This window comes from Panthera onca, chromosome D2 (genome assembly GCF_046562875.1).
Source record: "Panthera onca isolate mPanOnc1 chromosome D2, mPanOnc1 haplotype 2, whole genome shotgun sequence".
Taxonomy (NCBI): Eukaryota; Metazoa; Chordata; class Mammalia; order Carnivora; family Felidae; genus Panthera; species Panthera onca.
Window position 1 is genome coordinate 58,411,828 of NC_138349.1, and position 12,567 is coordinate 58,424,394.

At 34.8% G+C, this 12,567-nt stretch overlaps 1 protein-coding gene across 4 annotated transcripts in view; it reads right to left on the reverse strand.

Moving 5' to 3' along the window:
* The window catches only part of MYPN (myopalladin), a 127,057-nt gene that overhangs the window by 94,004 nt on the left and 20,486 nt on the right, over window positions 1-12,567 (reverse strand). Inside the window, exon 1 of one of the 4 annotated variants that reach the window (XM_060642606.3) lies at window positions 6,092-6,149. The exons of 2 other annotated variants lie outside the window; for them this stretch is intronic. The gene's annotated coding sequence lies outside the window, so the exon portion shown is untranslated. Of the gene's footprint in view, window positions 1-3,074; window positions 3,323-6,091; window positions 6,150-12,567 lie in introns of those variants that run through there. One more of the 4 variants, XM_060642604.3, reaches the window with a different exon arrangement.

Genomic DNA, 12,567 nt, shown 5'->3' on the forward strand with positions numbered 1-12,567 from the left:
GTAATTTAATAAGTTAGTATATGTTGCATTATTAAAATAAGGACATGAAATATAGGGAAATATGTCAGTAGCAATACAGAAATAGTCTGTGCACCATTGTCTCTTAATTCCTCTTTCCATTTGAAAGAGGAAAAACAGCAGATAAAAACAAATACAGACAAATGTGTACATTAGAAGAGACTGTTGAGCTAAAGAGACAGCAGAGCTAATACACAGAAGAAACAGTGGGAATCTGTTTAATTAGGGACATTGCTTAAAGGGCAGGGGTTAAAGGAAGGAAATGGTTTTTAGATAAGAGGCCAAGGGTGAGTAAACCATTCTCTTATTATTGTTTTAATTGAATTGGTAATGGCAGGAAGGTAGGAAAGAAAGTAAAGATTTAGTCTGAGGGGGAGAAAAGAGATTGGCTTCTGTGAAACATACTTTTGTATGTACAGAAGAGGATAAACGTGTAGGAAAGTACTACAATAAAGTTAAATTTTGGGCTTTGTCAAACTTTGGGCTTTGTCAAACTTTGACAGAGAGCAAAGAAATTGTGTAAAAGTAAACTCTGCGACCTGAGGGAAGGCTAATTAAAGGCAAGTGAGAAGGCTTCAGGCATAGGATCAGGAAAGGGTTTGGTGGCAGTCACAAAAATGAGGTTTTATATCACCCTTGAGAATTCACCATTTGCGGTGAACTTAGCTCGTACACAAGACATAAAAAAATGAGTAAATGTTAATACATTTTAAATAAGAAAAATAAGAAAAAAATAGAACGTTTTCATCCTCTACGGCCTCTTCATATTTGTGTCAGTTTCTTTAAGTGATGAAGGGTTTGAAAAAGATAGCTCCCCCAATTACATGGACATAACATGCTTGCTAGATTGGGAGAGGAGCAGGTGCCCCAAAGAGGCTTGGGATCTCAAGATCTAGTTTTAGTTCAAGAGCTTGGTGGGAAGACTCTGCAGGGGCCCTCCCAGAGGATGTAGTGCATTGTGACTCCAGATGAAGGTGTATAATAGCACGCAGCCTGAGCTTGTCAAGGTGACTCTGGTTATACATGAGCTCTGCAAACTCTCTGCTGACTGCAGGTAAATAGTCATACAAACGTTTGTGTCCACCAAAAATGTATCTGTTGAGTATAAGCTCTTAAATTTTTAAAGACTATTGTGTCTGTACTTGGGTTGTCCCATTTAAGCCAAAGCATAATTCCCTAGCAGTTTTAAGAGCTCTTTGTCAACTATGAAGCACATAGACCTTCTAGAAAATATCTCCATGGTGCTTGATTCTTTTATATCTCTTAAGAGAGGAAAAAAGATACTTTTTTTTTCCATTTTTTTGTCTTATTATGGGCAATGACACAATGCAACAAGCAATGCCTTTGTCATATCTCGATGTCAATGAAGGAAACTACTGTAATTATTCTGGGGTTAGCAGTATCATTCGTCTTGTATTTTCAGGTTAGCAAGCTGAGTTCATTACCTCTATTACATATAAGGAATTAACTGTTGAAAAATTTAGCTGTCACTTTAGTTCGTTAAAGCCCTTTCACAATGAAACCTGATTTATGTGCTGCACTATTTCTTCAAAAGTAAGTTGGAAAAACTATCTCTATGAATTCCAAAACCCAGTCTCGAGTAAAAACTCATTCAATTTTTGGTGTCTGTGAATTGCGGTTCTGAGTCCATTCTTTTGAATATGTGCCTTTGTAAGCATACTGTAATAGAAACATGAAATAGAGCCTGTATTCTAAATTACAGATATATGGAACAGGAGCTTTAACACATTATTATGAGTTCCAGTAGCATTAGCCATATTCTATAAGTGGGAATGGAGACAAACTTCTAGAATTTGGACAGTGTCCAACTGTTTGTTTCATAGTCCATTATTGTAAGATTCTGTAATGTCTATAATTTTGCCTCCTACAAAGGAAGTCTAATGTGTATATATTTCAGATCTCCTGGAATGGTCTTGAATTTAAATATTTTGTTTGTTGTCAAATCCTGTGTCAGACAGGATATCTTAATTTTTGTTTAAAAATATGTTTGTTATAGCTGTAGGTATAGACATTCTCAATATCCTACAAAAGGATTATGGATTTTATGTGCACCTAAGAGTTATTATTAAGGAGACACTAAGAATTTGTGGCAGATTCTTTATTTAGACTTTGTAGAATTCATGTCATCATTACCAATGTGAAAGTAATTGAACCATAATTTTTTGAGAAAGAAAACTGGGTAGATGTTTTGTTTCTTTCCAACTGATTGATTCTAGTATCTTTAACAAGTATGAGTAAAAATCTGTTGATAAAATAATAACATTTCTTAACACCATTACTGTAATGTTCGCTTTTTGGGAATGGTAATATAGATTAATTCATGTTCTCTTTTTCTTCGCTTGTATGTTTTTTTAAATATAATTCAAGATGTGCATCTAATTACTGCTAATAGTGCAATCTACCAGGCCAAACACTTGCCACTGACTGTCAAGTGTCTTTTTGATGCAGTTGAAGAGAGAGAGAGACAGAGAGAGAGAGAGAGAGAGAGAGAGAGAGAGAGAGAAAGGAGAAAGAAAGAGCAATGTCCTTTGAGCAAGACTTTCTGCAGCTGTTGTGTACATTAATCCAGGGAGCAGATCTCCCAACACTAAATATAGCAAGCATATCCTTTTACATGATAAAAAAAATTTTAAATGAAAGTCTTCAACTATAGAGTCATATTATTTTAGATTTGAGTTCCTTTAAAAAGGAAATAGGCATTGCACACATATTCTGTATACAAATACCATTATTTTAATAAGTGAATATGTGGAAATGCCAGTGATGTATGTAACATGCCACAACTTCCTCTGTTGAGATATTTTCCCTTAGGACCCAAGCAGGTTGTGATCTCCGTGAATTTCATCAATCCCCTCCAAAATCTTTACATGTAGAAAACTTTACTTTTCACAAAATTTTGTGTCCTATCATACATCATTAGGAAGCCGTCCTAGGTTTCACTCTAAACAACAGTAATTAGGTCTCTGAAATGTCCCTTTTCCCATTGTCAGTGCCTGTTTTCAAAACACACTTGAGAACTTAAATCTGGATATTACCTTTCTTTTTTTTAGTTGACCCAGATGAGGATGTCCAACCCAGGCAATCCACCGTGATGATAATTATCCAAGGAGAACTTTTAGATGAAAGCACAGGAGAAAAAGAAAATTCTTCACGCCCTTGGAAATCGAGAGTAGCCGTCCATAGAGAGCGAGGAGTTAACCTTAGTTTCAGTGAAGATGGCTGTAAGAAGCTGGACAACCTGTCACCACCGGAGCCAGAGCATTTGTCAGCTCACAGGTCCCAAGTTATTTTGAGCTGTATAAACCATGTGCCTGTGAAACATTCCACCTGATTGGACAGGAGAAAACTGAGCAAAGGGATTCCATAGCAGGACAGCACCTATGCGTGGTAGGGGTCAATCAGTTTTTCTACCTATAGAATTTCACTTTTAGCTAGAGGCCCAAGTTGTTTATTGATTTATGTTTGGAATTAATGCTAAATTCCTGACACCAGTTCCACCTGTCAAAGAAATTGGCATTATTTTTGAAATACACCAAAATTCTTAATTTTTAGGAACTTTAATTTTAATGGGAAATTTATTGTCATTTAACCACTGATACATTTTAGGAAATTAGGCTATGAAAAGCCAATATAAAGCTGAGGCCTAACTTCTTAAAGTGGAGAGTTTTTGAACTGTTTGTCCAAAAGCTAAGCAAAAGCAGAGAACATAACGAACATTAAAAGTTGTTAGAGATCATCAAAAAAAAAAAAAGAAGTGGAAAGAAACATCTGCCTGAGAATAAACCCAGTAACAAATTAGTTTGAACAAACTTCATCAGAAAAACTAATCAGATACTGTTTAAAAGTCAAAACTACTATGTAATGTAATAGATTACAATTCTTATTCTTGTATTAGTATCTAGAATAACATTTTGTATATTATTTTGAAAAAGTCTATGCCATATGTCTTTTTTCACAAACATTGCCAATCAATAAAAATAATGCTTAACCAAACCAACATCTGCTCAAAACCTACTTTGTCAAAGTATAGTTTTTTTTGATATTAATTTCATACATTTTCAGAATAGAAATTTGAGGAAAAAGAAGTTAACCCCATTGCTTAGTACAGATTAAGTATGCTATAACATCATTAATCTTGGCAGCAGCCTGGGTTTTGAAAATTCAGATGTCATTGGTTATTTTTTAAAAGGATCATCCTTAGATTTGGCTAGCCTAAAATACATTGGCTTACAGCTAGCTTCTTAATTAAATCACCCAGCGGTTTATAGGAATTCTTCCCATTCATTTATTCAACAAAAATTTACCTAATGCCTATTATGTACCAGGTGCTGGGTATGTGCACAAAATAAACCGAAATTCTTGACCTTATGGAATTTACTATGAGATCTCTTTACTCTTTTCAGTCATCTTGAGAATCCCTATTGTATACTGACTAAATGTAAAATTTCTTTGTTTATTGTAAAACATCAGAGGTTTCACTACTTTTTTATGGAGCTTTGTATTTACACAGGCAAAGTGAAAAAAAATTCAGGACAACTTTTCAGTAATACAAGTTAAAAGTACTATTACTGGGGAGGGAAAATGGTACAAAAATAACTGGATTTTGTGGATAGGTTGTTTTTATTACCATAGTAATCCAGTTCTCTAATGACAGATTCCTTTGTTCTCTTACCTAATCCTGTGCTGATACCAACCTCAAGGCTACTTAATTGTGTTTCTGCATATATTTCTATTTATACGGCTCCAACAGTATCTTTTTATTTAAAGATAAGATCTTCACCCTCTATCCCACTCAGATCTTGAGGCCTAATCAATATAACTGCTGCTAGGTCTTTGTTAGGGATGCAGGAAAGTGGCACCTCTATTTCAGATAATACGTAAATGTCCTACGATTTGATTTGCTAAAAGGAAATGCATGCCCACACTGTAAGTAAACACATTTCTACTTCCGTACAAACTATGCCATGAGAAGATAGTGTACACAATTTTCTGAACTCTTTGAAAAAAAAACTGGATGTAAATATTTAAAATAAATATTACTTGGCAACTGTGGACATTTTGCTTACAATGCATCAAACTTGTATTCTAGATTCTAGTTTTTTAAAATTAGTTTTTCTCCCAAGTAACACAGCCTCTAACCTGGGTATCATCATAGTACTTATATAAACATTGTACCACAAACCTACTCAGATTTTACCAGAGTTTACTGATACAAAGAATAATTTTTAAAACTTAAAAAAAAATTCCAACAGAGTTAAAAAGAAATTTCATAAGTGACAAGTAAACACGAGGTTACATGCCCTAAGCCTTCCTCAGAAAGTTGAGTGGCCTGTCCAACACATGTGTTTATTGTGGTTTGAAAATGATCCGGTGCTTGCCTTCAGCTGTTTTCTTAATTCAGTCACTCAGCTACAGAAACAATTTACTCACATTGGGATGATCCACAGCAATACCAAGGAATCTGGGAGATCTATGACAGAGGAAGTCTTCACTTGGAGGATAAGCATCCGAAAATGTCCGTGCTAGTAGATTTGTGTGAAATTTTATATTTCTTATTTTCCCATATTGCTATGGATTTTAATACTTTAGAAGAAATTGCTCACATATACCAAACTTTCAATAAGTTTTGCTTAAAGTTAATATATTTACATTGATTTACCCCCCTCTCATATCAGACAAAAAGAAAAAAACCCTCTATATCTTATTTTTAAAGGACAGAGACATGTATGTATCTCCTAACCTTTGTTAATGAGAATAATATGCCAAAGACAAGTTCTTGTCCATCCAAAAAGATGTATGTATGGTGGATTATAGAGAGTCTTATACAAACCCCCTGATACAAATGTAATTGAGAAATACAGTTAAATCCTTGCAAAACTTCTTTTTCGTCTAAACGGTATTGAAAATGCTGGCCCAAAACTAAAATCAGAAACATTAAAAAAAAGCTATAAGCTGAAAATCTTTTTAGTTTTCAAAACTAAAAACATTTTTTAAAACTATAAACAGAACACCTATTTTAAAATGTTATCCTGAAAAGTAAATCTGTGTTTACCTGGAGGAGAAGCGCCATTCCGATATCAATCAACCAGGATCATCCAAAGTCCAAATCTGACTGCCTAACTGTGTCAGCCACAGAAGTATCATGAAGGAAATGTGATACCACCCCAACAGAGTAACGAAGGGTATTTACAGGGTTCCGTGGCAGATCCAGGGGACAGTCGTTTAGAACAGATTGCTCTTTGAGATCAACTTTAATAACTCAGTCTGCGCGATGTTCTTATCCTGGAGGGATGGCGGGGGTGGATAATGACTAAGATGACTAAGGAAATAGACTTTCTTGATCTTTCATTAGATTGGATGAAAAGGATAGTAATGATGGAATTTTAAAGAATGAAGCATCAGAATGGACAAAATATCCATACGCGGGATGCATATGACATGTGTAAATACCCTTTTTTGATATAAAACTAAGAATATGGTTAGTACATTTATTAAAGTAAATATGGGAAAACAATTATTATAATACTTAATGTGTGTGCCTCCAATTTTAGAGTAATTAGATTATAGCTTTACTATGTGGTTTCCACGAAAACACAATAGGACTTCCTTGTGCTTTTGATACAGAGAACACATCAACGTCTACACTGTAAACAAAAATTTTTTTTTTAATGTTTATTGATTTTTGAGAGAGCAAGAGACAGAGTGTGAGCAGGGGTGGGGCAGAGAGAGAGAGAGGGAAGGAGACACAGAATTTGAAGCAGGCTCCAGGCTCTGAGTTGTTAGCAGAGAGCCCGAGGCAAGGCTCAAACCCACAAACCATGAGATAATGATCTGTGCTGGAATCAGACGCTTAACTGACTGAGCCATCCAGGCGCCCCCTCAACGTTTACACTTTTTAGAAAAAATTTATTTTTCCAATAAGAAAATTTGCATCCCAGGGCTCCGTGGGTTAAACATCCAGCTCTTAGTTTCAGCTCAATACTTGATCTCACGGGTTTGTGGATTTGAGCCTGACTGACAGTGCAGAACCTGCTTGGAATTCTCTCTCTCTCCCTCTCTCTGCTCTTCTCCCATGCACACATGTGCGTTCTTTCTCTCTCTCAGAATAAACTTAAAAAAAAATCTGCTTCCCAGAATTTTTAAAAGGAGCATCTGTGATTAACACTAAGTTACTGAAGAAATTTAAAAAAATTAGTATCATGTATGTAATCCCGAGTATACAGTTGATTCCCACTTCTTACCACATTAATATGATTATAATAGCACGCATATAAACATATCATCTCAGTAGAAATAAGTTAACATTTCTTAGCTCTGTGCTGGTTACTAGGCTAACCTCTTTATGGACATTGTGCTTTATTTCATGTATTCCTCCAATAGTCAATGAAGTAGATACTGTTATAATTCTTAATTTACAGATCAGAACCTGAAACTTAGAGGTTAAAAATTTGCCCAATGTCACACAAATGAGTAACTGAGCCAGGATTAAACATAAGGCCAACTATAAGTCTATGTTCATAGCCACTGCAAATATTTAAATACTCACATTTCTAGTGTACTTGTGAAAAAAAATTAGGGATAAAAATGAACAAACAACATACTCTCTTTTAGTCAGCATTTTAGAAGAATGCTGTATAGAATTTTAAGTTTATAATTTTTCTGACTGAAACAACCTCTGAAGTTTTTTTGTATGACTAAATAAGTGAACAAAAAGAGGAGAAAATATAGAAGGAAAAAGGCAAATGCTCTCAGACAGACTCTATCTGCGATATTTTAGCTGAGAACATGAATTGTTATAAAGAATGAAGCATTGGGTATTAATGCTGAAAGGTAGGGCATTGGAAGACAGTCTGAATGCTTTGACAGACTTATTATTTTTTTGTTTCTGTTTATGATAGTCATCTTGCTGAGACCTTTTAAAAGCTTTGCTCTTCTGAAAGTAAATTTAAGTGCTCTGGTGTTACTTCTCAGCACAGTGATATGGGTCAATAAATATTTTGCAAGTTAGGGATAGGAAACAACAGTTGAAATATTCTCTCTTAATAACATTAGCACTGAATATCTTAAATGCCAGTATGCCAGGCTCTGGGTGATTCCACTCAGATTCTATTTTTGGGCAGCACTGATAGCTCAGCAAGCCAAAAACAAAGTTCAGTGTTCTCACATATGACCCAAATAATCACATTAACACTAACGATATGAAGGAAAGGAAATGGGAATTAACATTTCTTCCGAGTGTACTCTAAGCTGGGAGCGATACTCGGAGCAACCCTACAAGGTATGTTACTTGTGAGTTATAAGGAGGAAATGAAGGTTAAAGAAATTTAGTTTTCCCCAAGTCACCCAACCAGAAAGCTGCACAGCTGAGTGAAATCAAACATAGGTGCTTTAGTTTAAAACAAATTATCTTTCAATTGGCTCTCACTGCATTTTCATGAAGAACAATTATGCAGGTTAGTTCAAAAATCAGAAATCACCCAAAGAAGGAAAGTCACCATTATTTTTATATGTATTGATGGGCAAAGGGTTATTAAAGCTATGACTTTGATTTTGGAAATTTGGCATTTCTCTAACAGAAGCCAGAACACAGAAAAATAGCACATGACTATGTCTAGGGCTACGTTCTCAAAGAAGATTTAATAAAATTGGTTAACTGAAATAACAAGGGCCAATACACATTCCTGAGTAGTTATCTTATTATCCAAAATCTGAATTGAGTAAACCATCAAATGAGTAAATGTTAAATGGAAGCAACTTGTTGGCAAGGAGGGAAGAGTACAGAAGAAGAGTTTGGAGAATATAAACCATGAAAAACTCAGAAGGAGTTTGTATTTTATATCCTTAACCAAATTTACATTTTTATTTGCATGTGGATCTATCCATTTGGTGTTTCTTGCTTTAGTTTTCCTATCAAATAAAGACAGCATACTTAAATGCAGGAAGACCTGAAAAATCTTTTCTTGTTTTGCCTTTTCATTCATTCTGCTCATCATCCAATTGCTCTTCATTCCAAACTGAGAATGAATTGTTAAAACCGAGTCTGTTAATATCTGAGACCTACTTTCCTTTTATTTCTAGCCTAGATAATAGCTTTAATTTAAAATGTGGATGATAATGTCAATAAAAGGGATAAGTACATATATAATGTCACAGAGAAATTAAACACAAAAATTTACCATGGTGTAAACTGAGCTGGGGATAAATCTATTTGTACATAGTCCACTTGCCTGACAGTTTTGTGCAAATTTCAACCAAGAATAAGAAAGGCTTAGTATAAACAGAAATGTGATCATCTCAATCCCATAAAATATAAACAACCTTTCTGGTTTTACCTGTCCTTCTTCTACACAAATATGGTCTCCAAAAAGTTTCACCAATATTTCCTGGCCTTTTCTTTCCTTTCTGCCTTTGTTCATTGTTTCTTCAAATTTTTATGTAAGTAAACAACTAGTAGCTGTAATATTACTCATATTACTGAGTTAAACTAATTTTTTCATGTATGTATTTATGTTTATCTATTTAACTAGATCAACTCCTTGAGAATTAGAGCCATAAAAAAATTTCTCTAAGGGCTACAGATTTCTGGTCTCATGGCATGGCACAAAGTAGGCACTTAATAAATATTTCTCCATAGCATGCCATGAAACGATGCATTAATTGTTGAGTTGTTCTAAATTATTCACTCAATTCTACAAATATTTACTGAACATTTATTGGTTCAGGAAAGATTAAATGACCTAAAGTCTCAGCACCATTAACTGATTTGTCATTGGTGGTTATGATATTAGTTTAACACAGAAATACTATTAAGCATCAGTTCAGTTGAGGAAGGGAGCTAAACATTATTGGATGCTCATTGTGCACCAGTCATCAAATGAAGAACTATATGTGCTTTGGCTCAATGGATGCTCACAGTTCCTAAGATAATTGATATGCCAGACCCTTGCTTTTGGAAAAGGTTTGGAGTTTGCCCAAGCTTGCTTAAGAGTTCTTCCGTAGGTGTTCCAAAGAGGCACTTTCATTCCTTTGCATCCTCTTGAACTGGCTTACTACTATTTTTGCTGCACCCCCCCTCCCCCACCTTTAACCTTTGCATAACTTTTGCTTTTCATCAGGTCCTTGTCTTCTGTTTACTCCATAAAATCAAACTCTTTTTTGCTTCCATAGACTGCTTCTTTGAGTTTGGGTCTTCAGGACCCTACTGCCCAATGCTGAGGGGCAGTTCTGTCTACTCTCATGCTCTGGTTTTAAGGGTCAAGTCACAGACTGAGCTCCCTATTTTCCCAGAAATAAGCAGTACACTTAAAATACACATAATCTCTAATTTAGATTAAGAGTTCATCTGTTTGTGACTGACTCCAAATTGGACGTCCTGAAAGGCAGAAAAGGCAGAAAAATCAGAATGAATTACTTAGCTCTCTGAATGATGCTAGCTGACCCAGCCCAGTGTCCACATCAACCAAGCTTTGTTGTTCATATTTAATACATAATTTAATTTGACAGCCCAGGAAGTATGGGTCATTATCCCCATTTTATGGAGGATGAAACTGAAAAGATTATATAGTACTGTGGTTTTGCAAATTCAGGGATCTGAAAAAGTCTCAGGAAGCACACCTTGAGATTGTCCAAGGTATACTATATTATTATACTATTTTTATGGAGGAGGAAACTGAAGATCAGAGAAAAAATTTGCACAAGGCCACTCAGAGCTGTGATTCACACCCAGCTCTACATGACGCCAAAGTCCAAGCTCTTCTCTACTACACCACACTACCTTTTAGAGGAATTGACGCTATTAGTAATGCCCTTAGGAATCAATTTGAAACAAAACAAAACAAAACAAAACAAAACAAAACAACTCAGAAGATATAGAATAACAAGAAGGAGATCTCCAGTGATACTGGGGTTATGTTGATTTCCTACAAAGTGCTTCTGAGTCCTTCTGAGTCCTTGGAAATTTGGATGGTTCACGATCTTTGACCAAAGAAACAACTTAAAGGTATTGAAGCGATAAATAAATAAATGACAAGTCCCTCTGTGCATCTCTATCTGCAAATTACAAGATGTAGTGAAATTAGACACGAGAGACCATATGGTTACTATATTTTAAGTAGGCATATGCTTAGCCTTTCATCTTTTTGAGGTTATTTACCATCACATATTGGTAATCAGGCTTTAATAAAAACAACAAATATGAAACCAAACCAACAGTACTGCCCTTGAAGTCTTTATTACGATTATTTTGTACAGAAGAAAATTAAGCACTAGAATTCCCATACTACATGTAGATATGTGTTAGCAGTAAAACCCCGATTGCCAAGTCTACATTATTAATTTAATTCAATAAGAGTTATTTGGGGGGACACCCCAAGCTTTATCTGTTGGCAAAATTGGAACAATAAGTATACGCCAAATGAGACAACATGCTTTGAGTAACTGAGTATAGATGGCAACTTAAAGAAACATAAAAAGTAATTATAGATAATTTTCTATTTCTAGACAGTAGTTATAGCAAAATTACTGAGTCTTAGGAGAGTATTCGTGAGAACCAATGATTTTATGTTATTCATTAAAATGATCTATTTGCTCATGAACTTTATTTAAAGGTCATTCATTTCAATGTACTAAAAACTTTCTCCTTAACTACTGGGAAATCTCATAAAATAGAGACCAGATTTTCAAAAATATTCTTATCTGCCATCTTATCTGGCATGAATAGCAACTGTGAGATTTGGGTGATCATTTACTATATTTACATTGGGATAGAGTGACAGGGTTTTATTTTATTTGATTATCACTCCTCTATTAATTTAGAAAGATAAGGTGAGAGAATGTTTCCAAGTTAAGGTAATGTTTAGCTCAAACAATGAAAAAATAGATGAGCAGAAAAGTAATTCTAAAATCAATATCTTTAAGTACCTTAAACTCAGAATAATGATGCACATGAGTCAAATTTAAAAAAAGATTCATCACCTCTCTCAGAAACAAATAATAACTAGTACAGAGAGATGAATAATTTTAAAGTTGAGACATTAATATATGCTTCTTGGTTTGCACACAGAATTAAAAACAATATATTGTGGTACAGTAAAATGGTAAAAAAAATCAAATAAATGTGATAATTAGGCAGAGAATAATTGTATTGAGAGTTGGCTTCCAACTACATCACTCATTATCTGAGAATCATTAGGCAAATTATTTAATCTGTTTCCTCATCTCTAAAAAATGGAGGAAATAATAGTATCTACATCATTGGACTGCTGTGAGAATTGAGTTAGTACTCTTAGAACAGTGCCTAGCTTCTAGCAAGTGGCCAATAAATGTTAACCACCATGACTCACATTTTCATTACAAAAAGATATATTTTAAGTATTTATCTGTTAATCTAGCTTTGTGAAGTCACAGGGAGTGAAGTAGACATGGTTGTGCTAAGCTGTGAACCCAAAGGAAAGGCCAAAGGCTGAATGAGCCTCCTAGACTGATGACTCAGACACAGCAGTTCAGGTTTCCAGACTGATTCAGTCCTTG